The 6,000-nt window shown below is 41.3% G+C and overlaps 1 protein-coding gene across 1 annotated transcript in view; it reads left to right on the top strand.

Annotated features, from left to right (window-relative positions):
* The window catches only part of ccnd2a (cyclin D2, a), a 207,454-nt gene that overhangs the window by 130,018 nt on the left and 71,436 nt on the right, over window positions 1-6,000 (top strand). Inside the window, exon 3 of the mRNA XM_061676320.1 lies at window positions 3,362-3,415. The gene's annotated coding sequence lies outside the window, so the exon portion shown is untranslated. The remainder of the gene's footprint in view (window positions 1-3,361; window positions 3,416-6,000) is intronic.

Here is a 6,000-nt window from a genome sequence, read left to right as displayed (position 1 = left end):
AGCACTCGTCAGTAGCACTGCCTTGCTCATTTCCCACATCCTGTCCTGTCCTACCCTTTTCTGTCCTCTCTCATCTTTTTCTCTTGGTTAGTTATTGCATGTCCTCACCGGGTGTCCCCCACCCCCATCCACAAATAACAACTCGATTTGACAGTTGTAATGTTTCTTGTGCTCAAATATCTAGACAGACTGTCTAACTATTGTTCTGCTGTGGTTTGCACCCATATTCCCCTTGTCCACTCTGCCCCCCCCCTCCCTCCCCCCGTCTCTCCCCTAAAACTTTTTTTTACTGAATTTACAGTAAACATCAGAATAAAGAAGCAATTTAAAAATAAGTAGATGGAGTATTTCAAACTCCCATGTTGCACAGCAAAACTGTTCCAGCACAAAAGGCATACAGATCCACCATTCTGCAAGGCCATGCAGCTGAACAGGACAGGTTTTAAAAAAAAAAAAAGTAGTCTTAGATGTAAATCTTTAATGTCAGATAATGTACATCTAATCTCTCTCTCTTGATGTACTGTAGATCTTAACTACTCGTACATGTGGACATCATGTACTTATATTCATTTGCCGTTGTGGCAAGGAACAAGATCTTTAGGTGTGACTAGTGACAGCGAGGATAATGTAGCGTGAATGTCAACTGTGTCTTCAATCATCCCTATCGGTGAATCCACACATTGTTCGTGTGTATGTCTTTGCACAAAAAAGACCCATTTGTTCTACCTGTTTCAGATACCATCCTTCTTTTCCTCCCACATTTAAAATGCATCATCTGAGTCAACCTGTGACCTCCATGACCGTGTCACTTCCTTCTCCAGTGGTGCGCTACTCTGGGGTGGGGGTGTTACGCTAGATGGATGGACCGCAAAGGTTAGCGGGCTGAGCTGTCAGCACAGGTTTCACCGGCTACTTAGGGATTTGGGTGGGGCGCACAAAGACGGCACGACACTGTGTGGGGCCACAACACACCTGATGGATTACCTTTGTCACAATGGACTTATTGTCTTTGCTCAAGTTCATTGATGTAAAATGCTTACTTTAGTCTCTCTATGTACAGCTCACCTGGTCATTTATGTTAGTTATTAATGTTGATATTTATTTTTTTCCACAGCAGGACTGGTGACTGCCTAAAGAATGTTGTCACAATGTTTATTTGTAAATAGCTTTTACAATGAAGTCTTGATTTTAAAAGCCTGGAGGGAAAGTCACTCATGCTCTCTCAGATCGCTGATACTTGAGGTACGTTGAATCCCTCCACTTAAGCCACAATCACTCTTTTGCGGTTCTGTCATGCCCCCCCCCCTCCCCCCCTCCCCCCCCCCCTCCCCCCAGAGATATCAACCTCCATTAACAAGACAGGATGTCATATTTCAAAGCTCTTCCTCTCATGAGCATTTTTGTTCTCTAAGCTTGATGTTATTTTTTTCTCTTTCTTTGACTATCTGGAACACTTGTCAACAGCCTACATGTTTTTGTTTTCATTCATTTGTCTGTCACCTGTAGGAACATAGCTGTGCAAGCAAAGGGCAAACAGATTCCTAGCAGGCCTCAGATGAACTGCTTTCCAAAAGAGACAACACGGAAGTCTGCCATGAAACATTTTTTAAGATCAAGCTGAGGTTTTAAAGATGGACAAACCCTCCCTGAACAAATTCTCAGCAACCAAAGAGTTTTGACTAATAAGCCAGCCTGTTGACTTAGGTTCTCAAATCAAAGTGGGGAACAGAAAGAAAAGATTAGGAAATTACAATAGAGCTAGGACTCTACCTACGCCCGTCTTCTGTTTGTTGGCACCCACCTGCATGAAACTTCACGTTTAGTAACATCACAGATGACTTTCAAAAACCCCAGTAAAAAAAATGCAGCTGTTTTTTTTTCTTTTCATTCAAAACTGAAGAAGTGATGAGTCTAACATTGTTGGCAATCGGAGATTCCAATTCCTCTGAAGCATTATGCAGCTCTCTGTGTGGCTTTTTCTCTGCAGCTGCAGTCTTTCCAGGACATGACATGAACAATAAAGCTGCTGGTACATTGTTAGAACCCTTTTTCTTGGGCCCGTAGGGAGAGAGAATTCAAAGGCAAGATAGAGAATATCAACAGGAAAACGTCTTTGCTGCATGGTTTTATCAAGTGAAATAAATATAAGAGATTGGGTGCTGGACGACTGGTTAGCCCATCTGCGTCACAGTTCTGAGGACCCGGGTTCAACTCCAGACTCGCCTGTGTGGAGTTTGCATGTTCTCCCCGTGCCTGCGTACTCCGGCTTCCACCCGCATCCCAAAAACATGCATGGTACTCTAAATTGCCCGTAGGTGTGAATGTGAATTCTGGGATAGGCTCCAGCACGCCCGTGACCCGAGTGAGGATAAGCGCTACGGAAAATGAATGAAAGAATTGAATGGTTTTAGCACGAGGCATGAATGAAATGGTCAGGTGTAGTCGTCATTTTTGTATGCCTTGAGGCTGCTACCAAAAGCACAGGTTTCAAAGACAAGGCTGGATAATGGGAGATTGTTTAAAGTACGTTCAGATAGTGCGGGATCTTACATCCTCAACATCTGCACTTTGTTCATCTGAGCTCATTTCCTGACTTCTGAAGATGTAGGGATCTGACTGTGCTTGTTACTTTTAAAGTCCCACTGTATGTGAATATTTATCCATTAGAAGTTATCTATTAAAAGCCAACCATACTTTTTCTAACCTGCACTCTGATGTTGATTGTGTGTCCAGTAGAAAACAAAAATATTTGTGTGGTACTAGTGCAGACTGTGTTTATTGTTGTGACTTAGAAGACGATCCGATCAAATTTTATGACTGATTTATGCAGAAATGTAGGTAATTCTTTCGAGTTCACATACTTTCTCATGCAAATGTAAAGCCAGCGTTGGATTTGTCTGTATTCAGAAAGAATCTAAAACATTTTGGATATGTTGTCAAAACGTAAAACATTAAGAAAATAAGGCGGCACGGTGGCCGACAGCCTCACAGTTCTGGGGAGCAGGGTTCAAATCCCGGCCCCGCCTCTGTGGAGTTTGCATGTTCTCCCCACGCTTGCGTGGGTTTTCTCCAGCTACTCCGGTTTCTTCCCACATCCCAAAAACGTGCGCGGTAGGTTGATCGAAGACTTGAAGTCGTTTATCTCTTGAGTGATTTTCCAAGTTTGAAAGGGTTTTGGGTTTTTTTTTTTTGTAATCTTGTATGTCTCATCAATGTAAATGAAGTTCGCAGGTTAAAATGTGTCACGGCTCATATTGCCCATCTTTTCCAGGCAGTTGAAATGTCACCCCCTTTTATCATCATTTGTCCTCATCTCCACCAATGTGTTCATTGTAGTCCTGCTATGTGTTGTGTCCTTTAGGAATCTGATCCCTTCCATGAGGAAACATTCAGGATTTGCCTCAGGAGATCGCAGGTAAGATGGATTGCATTGATTTTGATAACTATGCTCATGTGAGCAGCTGCTTCACGTGAATATGTGCTTCCTATTATCTTATTTATTATGCTGGTCTGTGTCCAAACTGTCAGGTACTGTATATGATGTACATCATAAAACATTGACTAGCGACGATTTTGAATAAAGCCTGGAATGCTCTCGCTCTCTCTCTCTCTCTCTCTCTCTCTCTCTCTCTCTCTCTCTCTCTCTCTCTCTCTCTCTCTCTCTCTCTGCAACTTGTATGCTTTTTTTTGTATGAATTGTGCGGTTAAGACAACAGTTGTGCTGCATATTGTGAATGCTGGATTGAGGTTTGCATTAACTCCTGAAAGATCAAGCTTTTCTGTGGCAAGCTACAGGTGTGCACATCCCTGCTCTTGTCAAAAAGAGGCAGACCTTGTTAGTCATTTTCAGTATCACGATGATACTGCGATTGTGTCAGTGTCTGCCATGGAAACCCCAAATGTTGGATTCCTGTCAACAGAGGTTTCTCTGTTGTTATGATTAAATGGACTGGTTTTTATTTAAAATAACGTTGTATTTGACTCCAGGAAAACCTCACTGGTGATGAATCACACCACCTCTCAGGGTGACTCAGTACTTTTGATGTTCATCAGTAGCAAAAGAGCACTTGGATCAAATGTTTTCTTGTGGGGATGAACTCATAGCTGGCAATGTTTGTACTGTAGCACATGGTATTCATGATCCTGGGGCAACAAGATTGTATAAATCAAATGTAAATATCTTGAGCACATGAAGTCAGGAGTCTTCGCACCTTCCCGGAATTGCAGCTCATGCTTAGATGCCGAATTGTTCACAGGGCACAGAAACCATACAAAGCACGAAGCGTTGACCTCCAGTCACCCTAAACATCCGCGGTCAAAGCAGAATCATGTGTACTGTCACAGAAGACCTCAGCAAATCTCACAAGACCTCAGATCAGTGACCATCTAAAGCACAGGTGTCAAACTGGTGGCCCGCGGGACAGATCCGGCCCGCCACCTCCTTTTATGTGCCCCGCGAAAGCTAATCAAAATTGCTCATTGTGTTTTGGTGTAATGCCATTGAGATATTTGCAAGCGTTTTTTTTTTGTTTTTTTGTTACCAAATCCCCTTTGAAAAGAAATGTAATCGTTGAAAAACGTGAATTTATAGGCTTCTGATTTCCAAACTGGTTATTCATCAATGTGTTGTGTGTGCTGTATGTAATTAGAATATATGTCGTCATCTTTCATTTATATGGGTTCACAGTCGTAGCGGTCAAACTAAATACTGTATGGCTAAAGTGGCAACACACATTGCAATCATTTGTCAATTAGTGTAAAAAAATATAGAAAAAGAAAAAGAACAACGCAATAGTGGAAATATGCTGCATTTATTGCTTATGTGACACGGCTCCCCTCCAACACAAGCAGGAATGTCCCTTTGAACATCAGTCACTGCATCCACTTCCATCCACACACGTCGTTAAAGTTAAGTAACTTCTCCTGCACTTCCTTATTTTTATGGTGTCTAAGTTCTATTATACTATAGTGGTTAACATCTTTTTACACTTGTATAATCGCATTAACAAAGGGAAACAAAATAATTGGCTTTTACAATGGAAAAAGTTGGACAATGGAATTATTTCCTTTGCAAAAAAAACCCAAAAACATTTCAAAATACAAACGAATGTCTATCAATTCATTTTCTATCGCGCTTATTTCTTTTCATTAAGGTCGTGGGTGAGCTGGAGCCTGTCGCTTTGGGTTTGTGACTTGCGTACACCCTGGACGAGCCTCCAGCAGATCGCAGGGAATGGATTGTGTTCAACCTTTTCATTTCCATTGTATTCTCCCAGAGAAACCTTCAAAAATAAATCAGTACACTCAGTGGAAAATTTAGCAGCTCGGAGCAGTTTTCAAGTACTGTATTATGATTATGATCACAAGGAAGTATTAAAAGTAAATGGAACTCTTAACTCCTCATGATAGTTATCTCTACATGATAACTAATACTGGGCTGTTCAATTTTGCCACATGACTCTGACTAAGTGTTTTTTTTTTTTTTTTTTCAATTTGAGTGAGATTAAATTTAACGCAACACAACATTTGTGTTTTTATCACAGTTAATATCAATGGTTTCAACCTACTTTGATTACTTTCCTCATTAGCTGATTAGTGCATCGTTTAGGTTATGCTCCTGTTTTTCCTTCATGGTCATATTCTAGTACCAAACAGAGGAAACATCTGCTTTACTGCCTTTCTAACTGCTCCTGATCCACACAAACACACATGCATAAACACACACATGCACACAGATGCTGCCTGTCTTCCTCCCGTCCTCATCCTGTCTCAACTACCAGTTTGTAGCATTGCAACACAACCATAAAAGTTATTCCGTCATGCTTCCACAGGATATAATACGAATACCAACACAGCCATTCTAGTAAAGAATTGCACATATAGCATCTAGCATTAACATGTTGAACAAGTTCTGTCAGCATCGCTGCTCTCCCAATATCATCGATAAAGTACAGTTTACTAATCTACCTAATTGTTATACGCCTGCGTCACAGTTTACGT

This window comes from Phycodurus eques, chromosome 5 (assembly GCF_024500275.1).
Source record: "Phycodurus eques isolate BA_2022a chromosome 5, UOR_Pequ_1.1, whole genome shotgun sequence".
In the NCBI taxonomy this organism is placed as follows: Eukaryota; Metazoa; Chordata; class Actinopteri; order Syngnathiformes; family Syngnathidae; genus Phycodurus; species Phycodurus eques.
The sequence above is the reverse complement of the archived record's forward strand: the minus strand, read 5'-3'. Positions and strand labels throughout refer to the sequence as shown.